Raw genomic sequence first — 25114 nt, forward strand, 5'->3', positions numbered from 1 at the left:
AGGCTCTAAGGTGATAATGCCTTAATATTGATATGCTATGCTTTTCAGTGCAAGACATTGTGCTTTTCTGACAAGAAGAGTAAAAAATTCAGAAATAATTACAACAGAAAAAAATAAAAGAGAAATTATTCCAACAGGAAGATCATCCAGTCTATGGCCATACCACCCTGAATGCACCCGATCTCATCTGATCTTGGAAGCTAAGCAGTCTCGGGCCTGGTTAGTACTTGGATGAGAGGAAGATCATCCAACCCAATTACCTTTTAAGATACTGTCTCTTATATTTCTGTTAGGTGCCAGATATAGTGCTAAATAGTATGATTAAGCCTTTTCCACAACAACTTCTACAGATGGGAAAACTGAGACCCAAACAGTGGGAAAGGATTTGTGTAATGTTACAGTGAATCAATGACAAGGCACACAGTGTTGTAGGTTTTGACCCACAGCAGTGGGAATGCACTTCATTCTCTTGCCAGCCCCACAATAACTCTCATACCCAATAGCACACCTCCTTTAGGACAGTCTCAGATGTAAGGGATGGAGCCTGGTGTCATTACCTAGAATCAAGTAAAGATTACTCCTTCAAGAAACAGAAGGCAGTCCCTTTAGAGGCAGATGTTCTTGGAATAGAATCTTAGCTCTTTCACTTGTAGTTAAACTTGAGCAAAATTCCCTGATGTCCATTTTTTTCTTTGTGAAACAGGATTATAATACCTATCTTGGGCAGAGGTAGTGGGTTGTGAGGATTAAATGAAATAAAGTATACGAAATCATTTAACACATTGTCTGGCACATAGTTTACATACTCAAGGAATGACAGTTTTCTTAACTATCAGGCTTGATTTTCCCAACTGCATTCCTGTTGAGGCTGATGGAAAAAATTGGCCATGTTCATAGGTAAATATTTCCTTATCACTGTAAGTTTTTGAGTAAGGGATAGTAGCATGCATTTTCAGGCATCCAGCAAACCAGAGGTTCTGTTAGATATCTATAATCATAAATCTACTCGGAGAGATCCAGGGCTTAGAATCCATGAATCCTGATGTCTATTGGTGTACTTTTGATTTCACACTCTGCCTCCTGACCAGGGTGTGAACACAGCCCTGCCCAAAGCTCTGGAAAATGTAGTAAGATTGACTGGGGATGGTTGTGTCTCCATTTCCTCAAATATCATTCTTTTAACTGAGAAGCATCTGCTACTGCCATATCCATATTGTCACTGTTCCAGGACTCCTAAGAATATTCAAAGGAAATGAATTTTCAGGATTTCTTTTAGGCCTCATGTCTTCTTTCTTTTCAGTCTGCCTGATTCCCTTTCAACAGTAGCCACTACAGTGTGTGTGTGTGTGTGTGGGTTGTGGATAGTGGTGAAAGGCAGTAATTTCCCTGGTGTTAGCTGGCCTGCAGACAAACTGAGCACCTACATTGTTCCTCAGAGAAGACTTATTTCATGTGCACCTACTGCCTAAGCAGCTTCAGTTTCCACTCATTTAACTCAACATTTAATTTTCTTGATTTTGACAGGAAAGAAAAATAGGAGGAGAAGAATAAAAAGAAAAGAAAAACAACATAGAAGGCACTGAATGAGAGGGGTGGTGGGGCACTAAAACCACTGCTAGGTAACAAGCCAACAGTGATACTGCATGTTTATGGGCTTTGGTTGCCATGGAGATGGTTATGTAACTCCCACTGGTGGTGAAATTTCATACTTCTTGGGGTGGTGAGCGATATTTCAGTCACTTAGGGCTACTCTTAAAGAGAACAAATAAAGTAGCTGAGGGGCCCTTTGTCTTGCAGGCTACAGCCTGCACCAAGTTTCAGTCCCACACGCCAGTCATTTTCTAGTTTTTTTGTGTGTGCAGCAAAATGTTCCCAATTATCCTCTGAGTAGAGCTGGGCACTTAGTCCTCTCCCTGTCCCCAAATGTCTAGGCATGAGGCTCAAAGCAAAGAGGAAAAATAAAATAAAAGGCTGCCTTTGCTGAAGTCCGTGTGGAAAATTTCAGCTTAGAAACCTTGTTTGATTGTTTGTTTTGTTTTTTGTTTTTTGGGCTTTTTTGAAAAGTTTTGAGTTGAAGAGAGGGCATGAGTTTACTAGTACAGAGCCCAAAGGCTAGGTATGTTCTCTCTCTCTCTCTCTCTCTCTCTCTCTCTCTCTCACACACACACACACACACACATGCACACACTTGAACTCACAACACTTGGTCATATTTAATTTCATCCTCCCTTCCAAACACATTCATGTGCATGATCATCTAGATTCACATTCCCATATGTTCTACCAAAAAGGTACACATTAGGAGCATGTGGGTGGCTCAGCCATTACGTGTCTGCCTTCAGCTCAGGCCGTGATCTCAGGCTCCCTACTCAGCAAGAAGCCTGCTTCTCCCTCTCACACTCCCCTTGCTTGTGTTCCCTCTCTTGCTATCTCTCTCTGTCAAATAAATACATAAAATCTTTTTAAAAATGTACACATTAGATTGCACACACAGTTCATTTATAGAAAAATATATATTTGCTTGAACATATACATATGCTCACAAATATGAACCTTGGATTGTTCATGCACAATTCACTGATACATCTCCAAATATACATGAAATCTTACATACTTACATGCTTATGGTTGGCTGAACCATATGAAATTGTTCATGTTAAAGCATAAGAAAACTATAAAAATGGCAATTCCATATGGCCCAACCTATACATTTACAGTCATATATACATGCATACATTCTCACATTCATTCTCTCACAAACTCAAAGAATCTCACAAACTCAGAAATGCTCATATTTCCTCACTCACACTCTTTTCATGTGTTTCCAGTCAAATATATTAGCTATCATACAAATACCCACACACAATTATTTTTCACCTATTCATTCATGTGTAGTCCTTCACATATTCCTTATTCCTTCCTCTACTTCCTCAGACCTAATCACACATATTCAATTACACACATTAACATTATGAAAGTCTCTCACACATGCATACTTTTTCACTCACTCATCCATACATACTCACTATGGAGGCACCCTGGGTCCAGCATTTTACAGTGTGCAAACTGCTGGTTTTCTAAACATGATCTCATTGGGTCCTCAGAAAGCACTTTGGGAAAAGAAGCACAAAAGGAATTGTTATCCTTATTAGACTAACTAAAGAACATAGAAAGGAGGTACCTGGGTGGCTCAGTTGGTTAAGCAACTGCTTTTGGCTCAGATCATGATTCCAGGGTCCTGAGATCAAGTCCCGCATTGGGCTCCTTACTCAGTGGGCTCCTTGCTCAGCAGGGAGCCTGCTTGTGCATTCTTTCTCTCTCTGACAAATATATAAAATCTTTAAAAAAGGGAACATAGGGAAATAAGTAGCTCAAGTTCACACAACAAGTAATAAGAAAAGACTTGAACCCAGATTTTTTAAAATATTTTATTTATTTATTTAAGAGAGCATGTGTGTGCAAGAGACAGCATTGAGTGTGAGGGAAGGGGCAGAGGGAAAAGGACAAGCAGAGTCTCCACTGAACAGGGCTCTTTCCCTGGACCCCAGGATCATGACATTTGTTGAAGGCAAATGCTTAACCAACTGAGCCACACAGGTGCCCCAAACCTAGGTGTTCTGATGTCAAATTCAGTGCTATTTTCCCTGTGCATCTATTTGCCATGGCTAGGGTGCATACATTTTGGGTGAAAACAATCTGCATGAAGGATTAAAACTGTAAACTTCTGCCTCTGGAGATTCATCTAGGATGTAGAGACTAAGATTTAGATGATATTTCTTGCCCCTTTCCTATCTCATCTAGCAATGGGGTAGGGTCATTCCATTTAGCCAGATCAGCATTTTCCTCTCACTTTGGTATCCCTTCTGCCTCCTTAATCCTCAAATAATCTCTCACTTTGCCTTGATGGTCTGGCCAGTAAGCAACATCATCCTCTGATTTTTGAAATTCATCTTTCATTATCATTTGTAGTGACAATAGCTTGTTTTCTTTGTGCACAGAGGAGCAAAAGACCCAACACATGCCTTAGAGCTAAAGTATTCAGCAATGCTTTTTATATTCCAGCTGATAGGGAAATGGGACTTGAGAATCAATTGAGTTCTCAGGACAAAGATTCCTAAAAGGATTCTGGAGCAGTGAGTTCTGGGGTCAAAGATGCCAGGAAATCTGCAGTACTAGAAACTCCTGAGACTAGAAGGTTCTAGACTGGATGTTGGAGCTGGAGGTCTTTGGAGTCAGAGAATTTAGATCTGAAAGGATGTCAGAATAGTGATAATAAGAAAGCCAGAACAGATTTTATGGCAGGGGAAAGTAGTTTGAGAGATGCATTGACCAGCCAAATTGTGCTGGCTAGCTTCCTTTATCTTCTTGCCCCCCTAATTTCAGGAGCTCCCTCCATTAACCCCTTCAAGCTTAAGAGTGATGAGAAGCCCCATTGTAAGTACCGAACTAGGCCTTGTGGTTTCCCTACATCCCACTAACATCTTTGTACTCTCTTTATTTAACCCTCCCTGTTTCTTCTAATTTGTATGTGCTTACTATTTCATTCTGGGACCAAAATGCAAGGGAAATCTGCTGAAAACAGTTCTGTTACAGTCATTCTGAGCCTCAGACCCAAGTTAGAGAGAAGATGACCCTACATTGATTTTCCTGTGTTGCCCAGTGTTACAGTCTTTCTGAGCTTCAGACCCAAGTTGGAGAGAAGAGGAACCTAGTTTAAATTTCTTATGTTGCCCAGCATACCCTAAAGTGTTCTGCCCTCATTACCTTAAGTACTTTCTCACAGTGGATCCTTAAGCAGTACTCAAGATGTTTGTCTAAGTGCTTTTCTTTTTTTTTTAAAGATTTTATTTATTTATTTGACAGAGAGAAATCACAAGAGAGGCAGGCAGAGAGAGAGGAAGGGAAGCAGGCTCTCCGCTGAGCAGAGAGCCCGATGCAGGACTCGATCCCAGGATCTTGAGATCATGACCTGAGCTGAAGGCAGCGGCTTAACCCACTGAGCCACCCAGGCGCCCTGTCTAAGTGCTTTTCTAAGCTACAAGCTCATTTCAAGAGGGCAGAGCCCCAGCCATTTTAGAAGTCCTTTTTATTCTTTCAACTTGTCTTTTACTTTATGTCTTTCATGAACAGGGCCTAAGGCATGGATCCCAATTTGGCAGGATATATATATATATATATATATATATATATATATATATATATATGCCACTACAAATATATATTTATATATATATCCATATATATATATATATATATGGATATATATATATATATTTTTTTTCCCCTCTACTGGCCCTAGGAAGAGCACGGGGGGTGGGGAGAAAGCACTGATGGCATTTTACAGGGTTGCTTAAGGGAGGCAAGATGTAAGAGATTCAAACATGGGACATGGAGTAGAAACAAAGGAAAAGCTGTCCTGCTCCAACAGCCAACATTTCCATGAGAGCTGCTTGAACCTACCCATGTTGGTTGGTGTTGCCCTTCTAGTCTCAGAAAGGTAAAAAGCAAAACAAAACAAAAACAAACAAACAAAAAATCTAAAAACACCAGAGTAGGAGGGAAATTTACTTGACAAAGGTGGCAGAGCAAGTCACAGCTGGAATCAGATAAGGATTTAGTAACCTTTAGTTTCTATCACTGGCTATATCATTTCCAGATTGAATTTATGCCTTCCAACTCCTCTCTTTCATTCTTCTCCTTAGAGATAGGGGTTGCGGTCAGGAAAGTCACTTTCTCAACCTCATTCACCACCTAACAACAAACCAACGTTCCTGGATATATATCCAGGATATATCCAGGATATATTCCAGGAAAGTTGGTTATATATATATATATATATATATTTTTTTTTTCTGTGAAAGATTGAGAAGAGTGGTCTTAGTATTTCCTAGGTTTTTTCCTCTTCCCTATTCTCTGGTACCCCATTTTACTTACTGCCATCAACTATAAGAACCTCCTATTTAGATGGGGATCTCAAGAGTAGAGCAGTTTTCTTATTATATCCCCCCAAGGTGCTTCAGGATCTACCATGTGGGTGTGAAGGTGAGTAGAAGCATATAGGGCTCCAAGATAGAATCCCTTCCCCTTTAAACATTGTTTATTTTTTTTTCATTTTATTTATTTTTTCAGCGTAACAGTATTCATTCTTTTTGCACAACACCCAGTGCTCCATGCAAAACGTGCCCTCCCCATTACCCACCACCTGTTCCCCCAACCTCCCACCCCTGTGGTGTCCCTGTCATCTTTGCCATTTCCAATGCATAAAAGCAACTCTCCTGTTCTCTGTTTTATATACCAGGTTTTGGTTTAATATTGTATTTGAAAAAAAGTAATTTCTGCTTAAAATAATTAGAAAATCACTGATTTATTCCAACTCCTTTATCACACAGATGGGGAAATAGAGTCTCAGAGAGAAAAAATAATTTGTTCATAATCACACAATAAATCAGTCAGTAGCACACTCAATCAGGCCAGGGCTTTAAGACCTCAACCCAATTATCATTTGGCATCAACCTCACAGCCTTCCCTGCCAGCAGCCCCAAGGTGAATAGGGGCAGGAAGAAACACATTAGTCCTAGAGGATATAGCTGTAAAGGGGGAGCTATAAAAAATAATAATAATTAAAAAATAAAATGGTAGGTACTATCTGGGTGCTCTTGGTACCTACAGAGAGGGAATCTTTCCCCCTGTCCCAAGGTGGTTGCTTGGTAAACCTAAGACTAGACTGTGCAAGGCTACCATCTCTGGTCTGGCAGCTTACTTCTCTGCATCCAATTTCCTTAATCCACTAAAAATGTTTCCAACGCACCCAATCAAATACACTTTCAACATGGAACAGAAGCTTCAACTATCCTAGAAGACTACAGAGTGACAGGTAGAGAAGGGGTGCTGTCTTCCAGGCTAGAGAAGGAGTTTGGCTGCTGCAGTAGCAAAGTGATGACTGCAGCTGTGTTTGGGGCAAAGTACATTTGAGAAATTCTTACATATCACACTCCACTGCCAAAGAATTACAATGTTGCTTTCTTCACAGGCTTAAGTCTTTGGGGAAAAAAGGGAAGGGGAAAAGTTGCAACAGTAGGTAGTTTCAGTCCTTAGACAGAATGGCTCTGACCTCTGCTTCTCTGGACAGACCTTAAAGAGAAAAAAGCTGAGAGTTTTGAGTTGGTGTTTTCTCCACTCAAGCCAAGTATAGTTTTATCAGATATCTGATGAGCAGTTAGAGGCAAGACTCTCTAAATTAGATTGTTTTGGTTAAAATTCTGACTCTAACATTAGTTGTATACCTTGGTCAAATTATTGAAACTTCTTAAACCTCAGTTCTATATGTAAATTGAAGATAATAATCTATATCACGGGGTAGTTGTGAAGCTTAAATGAGGTGATGCATGGGAAACACTTGGCTCAATGTTTAGGGCTATACTAAGCTTATTTTATGTAAGAATTAGCTATTATAATTACTTTTTCCCTAGATCTTGGAACCAACATAGAGCCTCGCATGTCAGGACCCAGTCAGATTATGACTCTTCAGGAAATAGATGCCACAGAAATAGTTCTTGGGAGGGAGGAGAAGACAAAAATAAGGAAATTAATTATCTTATCCCTGCCCCATGGCAGATATCTTATTCTTACAACGAAGTTATATCATTGAATTTTCAAAACATCTTTGCAACCTATGTATTATATCTTTTTTCATATGTGGAAACTGTGGCTGAGAGAAGTTTAATGATTTGTAAATGTTTTCCCAGAATCAGGAGTCAAACACACACATCTGTGTACTGAGTACATGCATGTTATTTTCACTTACGGCCAGGCAGAGCTGATGGGGAATTCAGACAGCAGAATTACCATTAAAAATGTGAAAGCAATCAATTAGAAGTAGTGCCATTTTGCCTGTGCCTCAAACTGGAAAAACCTTAAAACAGAAGGGAGGTTGTGGGAATCCCTTGCATCTTGTTTTAGCATCTCAACTGTTCTGGTCTTCTCCCAATGGGATCTGATGACCATGTTCATTTCCCTCTTTTCTATCTTTTGCATATCCGGGATGGAATACTCTGGGGAAGTCTATCATTTATGACATCTCTGAAGAATGCTTGTATGCAACCGGCTCAAGATATTCTCAAGTGCCAGAGCCATTTCTCTGAAGCTTTACTGGGCAGTTGAATACCACAAAAAATCCCAAAACAATGACCAGGGTAGAGTCATGAAAATTTTGGTCAATATGATCTGAAACCACCAGAGCTAAGGTAGGGACAGAATAAAGTCCATATTTCCCACTATCCCTTGCCCATCCTACACTGAAGCAATCCTCCTGGGCATAGGAAAACCTAGGGCTGGCTATAAAGATTTGCCTGTAATCTAAATATGTATTCTGCTTCTAAGAGTGAAGACATAGGCTCCAGACAAGTAGAAACACTATTCTTTGTATGTCAGTGTCAGCTCATGCACTAGGAGGGGAAATTGCAAACTGAGCTGGTGGAGACAAATTGAGCTGGTGGAAGCAGTATTCTAATCTGGAAAAATGGCAGATAAAGAGATGGATAAATGAGGAAGTTGTCGTACAAGAAGGAAAACTTCAGCCAATTCACCAAGGAGTTAAATTAAACTTACAATATACACCAACCCATAGACTTTAAAGCAGCACAAATTACTGCACATTGACACAGTAAGAGAGCAAGGAAAGAATTTCAGCTGGCTGATAAAACAATTGGAACAAACTTCCTTTATCAAACACAGCAATAGTAGACTTTGAGGAGATAACTAGGTGGGAGTAATGGATATTCATGGTCTTTAGAAGGGCAAAAGGTCAAGAAAAGAAAAGGATGGCACTGGATTCAAGCTTTATCTCCTTCTCCAGCTCCTAAATCCCAGGGGCCTTAGAGTGCCTAGCTTGCTGTTGGCATTCAGCTAAGGATATTTATTATTATGTTCATAGGATGAGACAGGCAGGAGTCATGAATCTTGGCAGGAAAACAAGGCCAAAAGATTTGCTTTGACTAAGTCATATAACTTGAAAGGATTATTGATGAACTGATTATGTGATGTAGCTTAGAAAGAGCAGTACCCTTAGGCAGGTTTGGAAAGAAAGTTGGGGAAAGGACTGAATGCATTAATAGGCCATTTAAGAATCACCTGCTTTTTAAATCTAGTTTCCTACTGTAAAGCTGGAAGGCAGTGGTACAATGTAAAGGCACTAATTTGGAGTCACAAGACCAGTGGTCAGGCAATAACTCACTGTGATATAAGGCAATTCCTCTCTTTTCTCTGTATATGCATGACCCATACACACTAGGTGGAGAAGAGGGAGCAGAAGTTAGACTTGGAAATCACTAAGGCCCTTTTAGATCTGACATTTTAGACTTCAGAATAACCCCACTTCCATACCCAGGTATTTGACTCCCTACAACCTCAAGAATTCACCAAAGGACCTAACTGTATCAATCATTCAGGTGGTCATTCCTCCTTCAGTCCTTTCTCTCTTGGCCCATATTCAGTTTCTTTTGGGCCATCCCAGTAGTTTTCCACTCTGTCAGTTTGTTAGACTCACAAAGTAAACTTTATAAATGCCAAGGTTCAGGCCTCATGTCCAGAGACTCTGAATTAAAAGTTCCCCTGATGATTGCCATCTACAGCTAGGGTGAAGAACCACTGGACTTGATGTAAATAGCCCTAATTTCCTTAATCTTGATTTCTTGCCTTATTTGTTATTGTTTTCACATTTGTTCAGTGGCCCTTGATCACTCACAAACCATACACTTCTAATGCAGTTTTATTCATGGGCTTATTTAACACAGCTTAATTCTTGAAACTATGTCTCCAAACTACTCCAGTTATGTTCAGATTCATTTTTAGGGCTCTTATTTCTAGGAACTTAGAAAATTGAAATTAAATTTGTATTTGTTGATTCACAGAATATAGAGAATAGATAATAAAATATCTAATTCATGCATGTCACTTTAATTCAGATTTTATGCTAGTTGTTGAACTTGTATTCATCGCCATTTACCTACATTCATTCAATTATTAATTCCTCCTTTTTTTTACACAGTTTTACAGAAATACAATTTATACACCTTACAATTTACCCATTTAAAGTGTACAATTCAATTTTATTGGATACACTGACAGAAATGTACGGTCATCACCACAGTTAAGAATATTTTCACCATCTCAAAAAGAAATCCTGGTATCCTTTACCTGTTTCCCACTTAGCCCTTACACCCCAACCCTTAATCCTAACCCTATTTTCTACCTCTATAGATTCCCCTATTCTGGAGTTTCTTATGAATAAAATCATATACTTTAAGACCTATAACTGACTTCTTCCACTTAGCGTGTTTCTAGGGTTTATTCATGCTATAGAATGTGTTATTACTCCATTCTTTTCTATGGTTCAGTAATATTCCATTAGATAATATGCCATAGGGGTACCTGGGTGGCTCAGTTGGTTAAGCATAGATATGCCACATGTCTTTATCCACTCATCTGTTAATACACATTTAGGTTGTTTCCTGTAGGCTCTTCTGAATAATGCTGCTATAAAACATTTTTAGCTAGAACATAAACTTCCTTTTTTTCCACTGTGTCACTCTAGGAGTGAAATTGCTAAGTCATATTGATGTGAAATATTGGGGTTTTGGAGTAAATGGTTAAAAAGAATTCTTGAGATGTATTCAGTGCAAAAAAAAAGTGGTTTTATTAAAGCATGAGGACAGGACCCATGAGCAGAAAGAGCTACAGTGGGTTTGTGAAGAGTGACTGATTATGTACTTTCAGGTTGAGAGAGGGCTAGGGATAGTGTAAGTCTCTAAGAAATTTGGAAGCAAAGTTTCCAGGATCTTGAGAGGTTAACTGCTGTTAACATAAGGTCATTTACTGCTGTCTAGTAAAACCTTATTCATGAGACCCTTCAGATGTATATCAGTGGGACATTTGTTTGGAGGATGATTACTAACATATCTTGTGGGTAGAGATACAGAAAGATTTCAAAGAGATTTTTTTAAAGATTTTATTTATTTATTTGACAGAGAGATAGCACAAGAAAACAGAACGGCAGGCAGAGGGAGAAGGAGAAGCAGACTCCCCACCCCAAGCAGGGAGCCCGATGCGGGACTCGATCCCAGGACCCTGGGATCATAACCTGAGCGGAAGGCAGCTGCTTAACCAACTGAGCCACCCAGGTGCCCCTCAAAGAGATTTTTGTATGTTAAAGAAGATTTAAAGGATCCTGGAGTTCAGGTTAATGTCAAATTAAGGTTGCATTTTGCCTTAAGCAAGGCATTAACATCGAGGTAGCTGAGTTCTTGGAGGAAAGTCACAGCCTGTCTCAAGTACTTGTAAATGGGCTGTAAGTTATAAGGAAGTTTAATTTTTTTTCTATATTTCTCTTACCTTTGTTCTCCACATCAATATGGTATTTCTATACTTAATCATTTGAGAAACTTCCAGATAGTGGATAGTTTTCCACAGTGGCTTTACTATTTTACATTTACACACACACAAAAAAAATATAGGAGAGTTCCAATTTTTCCATATCCTTGACAATACTTCTTATTATGTGAGTTTTTGATTATTCTATTCATTCTAGTGGATGAGAAAGCGTACCATATTACAATTTTGATTTTTATTTCCTAGGTGACTAATATTTTTTCCATGTGCTTATTGAGAATTTATATATTTTTAAAGAAATGTCTAATCAAATCCTTTGTTTATTTTTAAATTGGGTGACTCATCTTTTTATTGTGAAGTTGTAAGTGTTCCCTTTTGTAGTGTAAGCCCCTGACAATCAGCTTTTTAAAATTTTAATGTCAGTGCCTGATGTTAAACTTTTGACTGTCAAGGTATCCACTTCAAAGACATGCATCTTGAATAAACAGCTACATAATTAGATAAAGAACTAGGCCACACCACCCAGGAATTTCCCCCTTTTTTTGGAAATCTCTGATTGACCTTGATAACTCAATAACTGATTCTTTAACTCACTAGTTTTTCCCTTCCACTGCTTTAATTCTCATTCTTATGCTTTAAATTCACTAGTAAAAAGTGAATCCTTGAAACCCTAGTAATCCTGTTCTCAACCCTAATAAAGGCAGAACCCCAGGTCCACTCTCACTCTCTACCCATGACATTGTTGTGTGACCCCAGTTATGTGGTCCCTGTGTAACCTCCAGGACTTGTGAGTAATAAACTTTGTTCTGTTATGTTTTTTCCAAAGTCCCCTAATAGCTGTTGCTGAGGTGTGTCTTCTAATCATGATAAGAAACACAAGCATTAGTCCAGCTGCAACACTGATTCTGATCCAAAAAACAAAAAACAAAAAAAAGTCTGTCGGAGCTAACCACAAATAGTCCAAGCCCCTATGGGTGTCCCCTGGCATTGCTAGCCAATAACATCACTATTTATAGGCCAAAACTAACCCAAAATACTTATATATTCTAAATACAAGTCCCTTGTCAGAAAAAGGTTTGAAAATATTTTCTTCCATTCTTTAGATGGTCTTTTTATATTCTTGATTGTGTCTTTTGAAACACAAAAGCTTTTGCTTTAATTTTTTAAAGATTTTATTTACTTATCTGACAGAGAGAGTGAGAGAAAGAACAAGAACACAAATGCGGTGGGATAACAGAGGGAAAGGAAGAAGCATGGAGGGAGGCCAATCCAGGGCTCAATCTCAGGACCCTAGTATCATGACCTAAACTGAAGACAGACACCCAACCAACTGAGCAGTCATCCCCATTTTAATTTTAATAAAGCTCAATTTATATATATATATTTTTTTTTCTTTTGTGGCTTGTGCTTTTGTGTCATATATAAGAACACTTAACCAAATCTAAATTCATGAAGATTTACTCCTATGTGTTTTTTTTCTAACAGTTTTATAGTTTTTTCTCTAATATTCAGACCATTGATCCATTTTGAGTTCCAATGTCATCCTTTTGCATGTGACTGTCCATTTGTGCCATCACCATTTATTGAAAGTTTTTTTTCCCATTGAAAAATCTTGGCACTCATGTTGAAAATAAGTTGACCATAGATGCTTTGGCTTATTTCTAGGCTATCAATTTTATTCCATTGATCAGTCTGTGTATTCATTTGCAACTTTCACACTGTCTTGATTAACACTGATTTGTAGTAAATTGTGAAATCAGGATGTGGGAGTGCTTCTATTTCATTATTCATTTTAAAGATTTATTTTGGTTATTCTGAGTCCCTGTTATTCCATATGAATTTCAAATCACCTTGCCAATTTCTACAAATAACTCAGTTGTGCATCTGATAAGGATTTTGTTGAAAGTAAGGAGTATTGTCATCTGAAAAATGTTAAGTCTTGTGTTCCATACTCACAGGTTGTTTTTCCATTTTTAAGATATTCTCCAATTTCCTGGAACAAGTTCTGTAGTTTTTAGAATATGATTTCTGCAACTCATTTAATTTATTCCTGAGTATTTACTCCCTTTTGATGCCATTACAAATGAATTTTGTTCTTTTGTTAATTTTGGTGGTTTTATTACAAGTGTATAGAAATACAACTAATTTTTTATTTATTTATTTTGCATCCTGAAACCTTGCAGCATTTCTTAGTTGTAATATTGGTCTTAATGTATTCCTTAGGATGTTCAAAAATTCAGTCATGTATCTAAACATAGAGATAGTTTACTTCTTATTTTCTAATTTGAATAGCTTTTGTTTTTTTCTTTTGACTAATTGCTCTGGATAGAACCCCAGTACAATGTTGAATAGAAGTAGCAAGAGTAAACATCTTGACCTTAGAAGGAAAACATTCAGTCTCTCATCATTAAATATGGTGTTATCTGTGAGATTTTATAGATGTCCTTTATCAGTTTTAGGAAGCCCCCTTCTATTCCTATTTTGTCAAGTGTTTTTATTATGATAGGACATTGGATTTTGTCAAATGAATTTTCTATGTCTATTGAGATGATCATATGATTTTTAAAAATTCTGTTGATAATATTGTATTAATGGATTTTCAAATGTTAAAGAAACTTTGCATTACCAGATAAATCCCACTTGATAATGGTATATAATGCCCTTTATGTGTTGCTAAACATAGCTGAATAGTACTTTGTTGAGGATTTTAAATTCTATCTTCCTAAGAGATACTGGCTTAAATTTCTGAAATGATGTCTTTGTTTTTGGTATCAGAGTAAAAATGGCTATATAAAATTAGTTGAGAAGTCATCTCTCTCTCTCTCTCTCTCTATATATATATATATATATATATATATATGAACTTGTGAATATTGGTGTTAACTCTTCTTTGAATATTTGGTGTAATTCCGAGGTGAAGCCATCTGAGCCTTACCTTTCCTTTGTGAGTAGTTTAAAACATAAATGAATACACACACACACACACACACACACACATATACACATACACACACACACAATGGAATATTACACAGCTATGAAAAGAATGACATCTTGCCAATTTTAACTATATGTATGGAGTTAGAGAGTATTATGTTAAGGAAATAAGTCAAGAAAATCAAATACCAAATACTGTATGACTTCACTCATATGTGCAATTTAAGAAATAAAACAATGAATCATGGGACACTGTATCAGAAACTAATAAGGTACTATATGGTGACTAACATGACATAATTTAAAAAAAAAGAAAAAAACAAGCAAGAAGAAAACTCTTTACTATAAAGAACAAACTGCTGGTTGCCAAAGGGTTAGTAGGTGGGGGATGGGTGAAACAGGTGAATGGAGTTAAGAATACACCTATGATGAGTACTGAGTAATGTACAGACTTATTGAATCAACAGGTCAGCTGGGAAGATGGCAGAGCAGGAGGATCCTAAGTCCACCTATTCCACTGATAGAACCCTCACATAAGCTCACATCATAACCTTCACATCAGCATGAATAACCCAGAAAATGATGCAAAGACTGTCATAACAATCTCCATAACTAAATGGTAGAGAAGAGGCCACATCAAACAGGCAGGGAAGGTAAAGATACTATCTGGAATCAAAGTAGACCAGGGCTGTCTGCAGTGGGGAGGAAGCCAGTGGCTTGGAGAAGGGCAGAAAGCAGATTTTCACAATGAGGAGACCATGAAGAGGGAAGACAAATCCACAACATATTTGCCTTTGAACACAAAGGGGCCAAATTTGCGAGTTTTAAAAATCAGTGAGTTTGGCTATGGGAGAGCATGGAGGACTTTACAAAGTAGAATTTTCCCTTAGGAGCTACCTCAAAAAGTTGAAAATAAAGCTACCCTATGACCCAGCAATTCCACTACTGGGTATTTACCCCAAAGATACAAACGTAGTGATCTGAGGGGGCACGTGCACCCAAATGTTTATAGCAGCAATGTCCACAGTAGTCAAACTATAGAAAGAACCTAGATGTCCATCAACAGATGAATGGATAAAGAAGTGGTATATATATATACAATGTAATACTATGCAAAGTGAAGTGGTATATATATACAATAGAATACTATTCAAAAGAAATGAAATCTTGCCATTTGTGACGACATGGATAGAACTAGAGGGTATTATGCTTAGTGAAATAAGTCAATCAGAGAAAGACAACTATCATATGATCTCCCTGATATGAGGAAGTGGAGATGCAATGTGGGGGATTTGGGGGGTAGGAAAATAAAAAAATGAAAGAAGCTAGGATCGGGAAGGAGACAAAGCATAAGAGTCTTTTAATCTTGCAGAACAAACTGAGGGTTGCTGGGGGGAGGAGAATTGGGAGAGGGTGGTGGGGTTATTAACATTGGGGGGTGTGCTGTGGTGACTGTTGTGAAGTGTGTAAATCTGGTGATTCACAGACCTGTACCCCTGGGGATAAAAATACATTATATGTTTATTAAAAATTTTTAATAAAAAAAAGCACAACAATCAGCTCATGCAGAGAGAGCATAGAACAAGCAGTTTAGAGTCAAGATGGCGGAGAAGTAGCAGGCTGAGACTACATCAGGTAGTAGATCAGCTTGATAGCTTATCTAAACATTGCAAACACCTACAAATCCAACAGGAGATTGAAGAGAAGAAGAACAGCAACTCTAGAAACAGAAAATCAACCACTTTCTGAAAGGTAGGACTGGCAGAGAAGTGAATCTAAAACGACGGGAAGATAGACCGCGGGGGGAGGGGCCGGCTCCTGGCAAGCAGCAGAGGAACAGAGCACAAAATCAGGACTTTTAAAAGTCTGTTCCACTGAGGAACATTGCTCCAGAGGCTAAACCAGGGTGAAGCCCACACGGGGTCAGCATGGCCCCAGGTCCCGCAGGGTCACAGAAAGATCGGAGGTGTCGAAGTGTCACAGAGCTCGCAGGTATTAGAACAGAGAAGCCAGCTACAGAGACAGAGCCGAGGACTGAACTCTCAGCTCGGGGTTACCTTGAACTGGTCGCGGGCTGGGTGAGCTCGGAGCTCAGGATACGGGATACGGGGATACGGGAGTGATTGGGTGCTGTCCTCTGGGGGCACACTGAGGAGTGGGGCCCCAAGCTCTCGGCTCCTCCGGGCCAGAGACTAGGAGGCCGCCATTTTCATTCCCGTCCTCCGGAACTCTACGGAAAGCGTTCAGGGAACAGAAGCTCCCAAAAGTGAACCCGAGCCAATTACTTAGTCCGGCCGCCAGTAAGGGCGGTGCAATCCCGCCTCAGGCAAAGACACTTGAGAGTCACTACAACAGGCCCCTCCCCCAGAAGATCAACAAAATATCCAGCCAGGACAAAGTTCATCTATCAAGGAAAGCAGGTTCAATTCCTAAAACAGCAGCACAATTCCAGAGGAGGAGAAAGTAAAAAAAAGGAACTCATGGCTTTCTCCCCATGATTCTTTAGTCTTGTGGCTAATTCAATTTATTTTCTTTTTTCAATTTTTTTTCTTTTTTTCTTTTTTCTTCTTCTACTAAATTTTTTAAAACTTTTACCCTTTTCTTTTTTAACATTTTTTGACTAGTTTATCTAAATATATATTTTTTCTTTCTTTTTTATATTTTTCTTTGTTTTATTTTTTAAATTTTTTTCTTTTTTTTCTGAATCTCTTTTTATCCCCTTTCTCCTCCCCACAATTTGGAGTCTCTTCTGATTTGGTTACAGTGCATTTTTCTGGGGTCTTTGCCACACTTTTAGTATTTTATTTGATCCTTCATATCCTCTTATCTGGACAAAATGACAAGATGGAAATAATCACCACAAACAAAAGAACAACAGCCAGTACCGAAGACTAGGGACCTAATCAACACAGACATTGGTAATATGTCAGATCAAGAGTTCAGAATGACGATTCTGAACATTCTAGCCGGGCTCAAAAAAGGCATGGAAGATATTAGAGAAACCCTCTCTGGAGATATTAAAGCCCTTTCTGGAGAAATTAAAGAACTAAAATCTAACCAAGTTGAATCAAAAAAGCTATTAATGAGGTGCAATCAAAAATGGAGGCTCTCACTGCTAGGATCAATGAGGCAGAAGAAAGAATTAGTGATATAGAAGACCAAATGACAGAGAATAAAGAAGCTGAGCAAAAGAGGGACAAACAGCTACCGGACCATGAGGGGACAATTCGAGAGATAAGTGACACCATAAGACGAAACCACATTAGAATAATTGGGATTCCAGAAGAAGAAGAAACAGAGAGGGGAGCAGAAGGTCTATTGGAGAGAATTATTGGAGAGAATTTCCCTAATATGGCAAAGGGAACAAGCATCAAAATCCAGGAGATGCAGAGAACCCCCCTCAAAGTCAACAAGAATAGGTCCACAGCCTGTCACCTAATAGTAAAATTTACAAGTCTTAGTGACAAAGAGAAAATCCTGAAAGCAGCCCCAGAAAAGAAGTCTGTAACATGCAATGGTAAAAATATTAGATTGCAGCAAACTTATCCACAGAGACCTGGCAGGCCAGAAAGAGCTGGCATGATATATTCAGAGCACTAAACGAGAAAAACATGCAGCCAAGAATACTCTATCCAGCTAGGCTATCATTGAAAATGGAAGGAGAGATAAAAAGCTTCCAGGACAAACAAAAACTGAAAGAATTTGCAAACACCAAACCAGTTCTACAGGAAATATTGAAAGGGGTCCTCTAAGCAAAGAGAGAGCCTAAAAGTAGTAGATCAAAAAGGTACAGAGACAATATACAGTAACAGTCACCTTAAAGGCTAATAATGGCACTAAAGTCATATCTCTCAATAGTTACCCTGAATGTTAATGGGCTAAATGCCCCAATCAAAAGACACAGGGTATCAGAATGGATAAAAAAACAAAACCCATCTATATGTTGCCTACAAGAAACTGATTTTAGACGCAAAGACACCTCCAGATTTAAAGTGAGGGGGTGGAAAACAATGTACCATGCTAATGGGCATCAGAAGAAAGCTGGGGTGGCAATCCTTCTATCAGATCAATTAGATTTTAAGCCAAAGACAATAATAAGACATGAGGAAGGACACTATATCCTACTCAAAGGGTCTGTCCAACAAGAAGATCTAACAATTTTAAATATCTATGCCCCTAATGTGGGAGCAGCCAAATATATCAACCAATTAATAACAAAATCAAAGAAACACATCAATAATAATACAATAATAGTAGGGGACTTTAATACTCCCCTCACTGAAATGGACAGATCATCCAAGCAAAAGATCAACAAGGAAATAAAGGCCTTAAATGACACCCTGGACCAGATGGACATCACAGATATATTCAGAACATTTCATCCCAAAGCAACAGAATACACATTCTTCTCTAGTGCACATGGAACCTTCTCCAGAATAGATCACATCCTGGGTCACAAATCAGGTCTCAACCGGTATCAAAAGATTAGGATCATTCCCTGCATATATTCAGACCACAATGCTCTGAAGCTAGAGCTAAATCACAAGAGGAAAGCTGGAAAGAACCCAAATACATGGAGACTAAACAGCATCCTTCTGAAGAATGAATGGGTCAACCAGGAAATTAAAGAAGAATTGAAAAAATTCATGGAAAAATGATAATGAAAACACAACAGTTCAAAATCTGTGGGACACAGCAAAGGCAGTCCTGAGAGGAAAATATATAGTGGTACAAGCCTTTCTCAAGAAACAAGAAATGTCTCAAGTACACAACCTAACCCTACACGTAAAGGAGCTGGAGAAAGAACAAAAAAGAAACCCTAAACCCAGCAGGAGAAGAGAAATCATAAAGATCAGAGCAGAAATCAATGAAATAGAAACCAAAAAAACAATAGAAGAAAATCAATGAAACTAGGAGCTGGTTCTTTGAATGAATCAATAAGACTGACAAACCCCTGGCCAGACTCATCAAAAAAAAAAAAAGAGAAAGGACCCAGATAAATAAAATCATGAATGAAAGAGGTGAGATCACAACTAACACCAAAGAAATACAGACAATTATAAGAACATACTATGAGCAACTCTACGCCAACAACAAATTTGACAATCTGGAAGAAATGGATGCATTCCTAGAGACATCGAATCTACCACAACTGAACCAGGAAGAAATAGAAAACCTGAACAGGCCCATAACCAGTAAGGAGATTGAAACAGTCATCAAAAATCTCCAAACAAACAAAAGCCCAGGGCCAGAAGGCTTCCCAGTGGAATTCTACCAAACATTTAAAGAAGAACTAATTCCTATTCTCCTGAAACTGTTCCAAAAAATAGAAATGGAAGGAAAACTTCCAAACTCATTTTATGAGGCCAGCATTACCTTGATCCCAAAATCAGACAAGGATCCCACCAAAACAGAGAACTACAGACCAATATCTTTGATGAACACAGATGCAAAAATTCTCAACAAAATACTAGCCAATAGGATTCAACAGTACATTAAAAGGATTATTCACCACGATCAAGTGGGATTTATTCCAGGGCTGCAGGGTTGGTTCAACATCCGCAAATCAATCAATGTGATAGAACACATTAATAAAAGAAAGAACAAGAACCATATGATACTCTCAATGAATGCTGAAAAACCATTTGACAAAGTGCAGCATCCCTTCCTGATCAAAACTCTTCAAAGTGTAGGGATAGAGGGTACATACCTCAATATTATCAAAGCCATCTATGAAAAACCCACCTCAAATATCATTCTCAATGGAGAAAAACTGAAAGCTTATCTGCTAAGGTCAGGAACACGGCAGGGATGTCTATTATCACCACTGCTATTCAACATAGTACTGGAAGTCCTAGCCTCAGCAATCAGACAACAAAAAGAAATTAAAGGCATCCAAATTCGCAAAGAAGAAGTCAAACTATCACTCTTCACAGATGATATGATACTATATGTGGAGAACCCAAAAGCCTCCACTCCAAAACTGCTAGAACTTGTACAGGAATTCAGTAAAGTGTCAGGATATAAAATCAATGCACAGAAATCAGTTGCATTTCTGTACACCAACAACAAGACAGAAGAAAGAGAAATTAAGGAGTCAATCCCATTTACAATTGCACCCAAAACTATAAGATACGTAGGAATAAACCTAACCAAAGAGGCTAAGAATCTATATGCAGAAAATTATAAAGTACTCATGAAAGAAATTGAGGAAGACACAAAGAAATTGAAAATTGTTCCATGCTCCTGGATTGGAAGAATAAATATTGTGAAAATGTCTATGCTACCTAAAGCAATCTACACATTTAATGCAATCCCTATCAAAATACCATCCATTTTTTTCAAAGAAATGGAACAAATAATCCTCAAATTTATATGGAACAAGAAAAGACCTCAAATAGCCGAAGGAATATTGAAAAAGAAAGGCAAAGTTGGTGGCATCACAATTCCGGACTTCAAGCTCTATTACAAAGCTGTCATCATCAAGACAGCATGGTACTGGCACAAAAACAGATACATAGATCAGTGGAACAGAATAGAGAGCCCAGAAATAGACCCTCAACTCTATGGTCAAGTAATCTTTGACAAAGCAAGAAAGAATGTCCAATGGAAAAAAGACAGCCTCTTCAATAAATGGTGCTGGGAAAATTGGACAGCCACATGCAGAAAAATGAAATTGGACCACTTCCTTACACCACACATGAAAATAGACTCAAAATGGATGAAGAACCTCAATGTGAGAAAGGAATCCATCAAAATCTTTGAGAAAAATGCAGGCAGCATCCTCTTCGACCTCAGCCTCAGCAACATCTTCCTAGGAACAACGGCAAAGGCAAGGGAAGCAAGGGCAAAAATGAACTATTGGGATTTCATCAAGATCAAAAGCTTTTGCACAGCAAAGGAAACAGTTAACAAAACCAAAAAACAACTGACAGAATGGGAGAAGATATTTGCAAACTACACATCAGATAAAGGGCTAGTATCCGAAATCTATAAGGAACTTAGCAAACTCAATGCCCAAAGAACAAACAGTCCAATCATGAAATGGGCAGAGGACATGAACAGACATTTCTGCAGAGAAGACATCCAGATGGCCAACAGACACATGAAAAAGTGCTCCACGTCACTCGGCATCAGGGAAATACAAATCAAAACCACAATGAGGTATCACCTCACACCAGTCAGAATGGCTAAAATTAACAAGTCAGGAAATGACAGATGCTGGCGAGGATGCGGAGAAAGGGGAACCCTCCTCCACTGTTGGTGGGAATGCAAGCTGGTGCAACCACTCTGGAAAACAGCATGGAGGTTCCTCAAAATGTTGAAAATAGAACTACCCTATGACCCAGCAATTGCACTACTGGGTATTTACCCTAAAGATACAAAGGCAGTGATCCGAAGGGGCACGTGTACCCGAATGTTTATAGCAACAATGTCTACAATAGCCAAACTATGGAAAGAACCTAGATGTCCATCAACAGATGAATGGATAAAGAAGAGTTGTATATATATACAATGGAATACTATGCAGCCATCAAAAGAAATGAAATCTTGCCATTTGCGACAACGTTTATGGAACTAGGGGGTATCATGCTTAGTGAAATAAGTCAATTGGAGAAAGACAACTATCATATGATCTCCCTGATATGAGGATGTGGAGATGCAACATGGGGTGTTGGGGGGATAGGAGAAGAATAAATGAAAACAGATGGGATTGGGAGGGAGACAAACCATAAATGACTCTTAATTTCACAAAACAAACTGGGGGTTGCTTGGGGGAGATGCGATTGGGAGAGGGGGAGGGGGTTATGGACATTGGGGAGGGTATGTGCTATCGTGAGTGCTGTGAAGTGTGTAAACCTGGCGGTTCACAGACCTGTACCCCTGGGGATAAAAATACATTATATTTTTATAAAAAAAAATTGGAAGGGGAGGCGAACCATAAGAGACTATGGACTCTGAAAAACAACCTGAGGGTTTTGAAGGGTCGGGGGTGGGAGGTTGGGGGAACAGGTGGTGGGTAATAGGGAGGGCACGTTTTGCATGGAGCACTGGGTGTTGTGCAAAAACAATGAATACTGTTACACTGAAAAAATAAATAAATTTAAATTAAAAGAAAAGAACAAGCAGTTTAAATAACACTGGGGGTAAATCAGAGGGAGAGAGATTTACTTATCAGAGTATGCTCTGGAAAGGAAGGGATCATTAGAAGACCACTCCAGGACGAAAGTAGCTGGCAAGTGGTATTTTCCTCCCCCACCCTCAGCACAAACAGTTGCCATCTGCTAGAACTAGCTCATTTCTCACACTCCTTATGTAACCTATTTTCCCCAAGCCCTGATCTTCCATGTTTCCACAGATCAACCCTTCCCAGCCATTTTGCCTGACTCTGGGCACTGTATAACCTTCCCCAATAAAAACAAGGCAAAACCTGCCAATATCACATCTCCTGAAAAATGCATTTTATGGGACAATAGTGCTAGCAATGGTGGGGGGAGTTGTCCTTTAATTATCAGATCACAACCCACATTGTTTAAAATGCAAACCATCCCCACTGGGGACCAAACTCTGGTCAAAATATGCAAAGAGAGCCTCTGCAGACCACTAAACTGAAGGAAAAAGAGACCTAAATTCAATATTAGAACACACACAAAACACATAGGAGCCACTCCCTGAAGCACTAGGCCCTGATACTAGGGGTACTGCATTGTAGGGCACTAGAGGACCTTTTCTTCTTAAGGCTATTATTGTTAAGAGCAAGAGAAGTAGATGAATTTCCTAACAAACAGAAACAGAATTAGAAATTCATACAAAATGAGTACACAAAGAAATATCTTCCAAAGGAAAGAATAGAACCAAACCACAGCAAGAGACTAAAGCAAAATGCATATAGGGGTACCTGGATGGCTAAGTTGGTTAAGCATCTGCCTTTGGTTCAGGTCATGATCCTGGGGTCTTGGGATCAAGTCCTGCATTGGGATGCCTGCTCAGTGGGGACCCTGCTTCTCCCTCTCCCTTTGCCCCTCCCCCTGCTCATGATCTCTCTCTCTCTCACTCTCTATCTCAAATAAATAAATAGGATCTTCAAAAACTAAATAAATAATTAAGCAAAATGTGTATATATATATATATACATATATATGTTTATAAATATACATATACATATATATATATAATATTCCTGATAGATAAAGTAATGGTCATAAAGATACTCAAGGAATTTGAGAAAAGAGTGGAGGACAGCTGCGAGATTTTTATTAAGAGTTAGAAATAAAGAACCAATCAGAAATGAAGAACACACTAAATAAATTAAAAAATACATGAGATAGAATAAATAACAGGCTACATGAAACAGAGGAACAAATTAATGACCTGGAAAACAGAGTAATGGAAAGTAACTAAGCTGGACAAAGGAGATGAAAGATAATTATGCAAAGTGAAATTTTCTTAGGGAACTCAGTAACTCCATCAAACACAATAATATTTGCATTATAGGGATCCCAGAAGAAGAAGAGAGCAAACGGAGAAGAAAATCATTGAAAAAAAAATAATAGCTAATAGCTACCCTAATCTGGGGGAGAGGAAACAGATATCCAGATCAAGGAGGCAAAGAAGTCCTTCCCCCAATATCAACCCAAGAATATGCAAGATACATAGCAATTAAAAGGTTAAAGTAGCAAAAAAAAAAAAAAGTTAAAGCAGCAAGACAAAAGAGGACAGTTATATGAAAGGGAAACCCCATAAGGCTATCAACAGATTATTTAGAAGAAACTCTATAGATTAGAAAAGAATGGCATGATATATTCAAAGTCTGAAAGGGAAAGATCTGCAGTCAAGAATACTCTATATAGCAAAGCCATCATTCAGAATAAAAGGAGAGAGTTTCTTAGGCAAACAAATGCTAAAAGAATTCATACACCCTGAATCAGCCTTACAAGGATTATTAAAGGGGACTCTAATTGGAAAGACTTTAAGTGAGAGTATGAAAAGTGTGAAAAAAATGAGTAAAAATAAATATTTCTATAAAAATCAGTCAAGAGATTCACAAAATAAAAGGATGTAAAATATGACATATGTAACTAAAACAGGGTTGGGTGGGGAGAGGAGTAAAGAGAGTTTAAACTTAAGTAACCATCAACTTAATATAGATTACTATATGCAGAAGATGTTATATACAAAGCTAATGGTAAACAAAAATTAAAAACCAGTAATACTTGTGTAAAGAATAAAAAGAAAGGAAGCCAAATTATCACTAAAGAAAGTCCACAAACTGTGAGAGAGAGCAAGAGAAGAAAGGATCAGAGAAAATATATAGGAACAATGACAACACAAATAACAAAATGGCAATAAATACACACCTATCAGTAATTACTTTGATTGTAAATGGACTAAACCCTCCAATCAGAAGACATAGCGTGACAGACTGGATTAGAAAAATGAGACTCATGTATATGCTGCATATAGGAGGCCCATTTCAGACCTAAAGACAGTTGCAGATTAATAGGGAAGGGATTGAGAAATATTTACCATGAAAATGGATGTCGAAAAGAAGTTGGAGTATCAATAATTATATTAAATAAAATAGAATTTATTTTATGCTCTTAAATATTTATTTATTTATTTAATTTTTGAGGTGGGGAGTAGTGTGTGAACAGGGGAAGGGCAGAAAGACAGGGAGAGAGAGTATCCTTAAACAGACTCTTTCCTAAGTGTGGAGCCTGAAGCAGGGTTTAATCTCAGGACCTGAGCTGAAATCAAGAGTCAGCTGCATAACAGAATGAGCTGCCCTGTG

The sequence above is a fragment of the Meles meles genome, chromosome X, assembly GCF_922984935.1.
Source record: "Meles meles chromosome X, mMelMel3.1 paternal haplotype, whole genome shotgun sequence".
Classification (NCBI taxonomy): Eukaryota; Metazoa; Chordata; class Mammalia; order Carnivora; family Mustelidae; genus Meles; species Meles meles.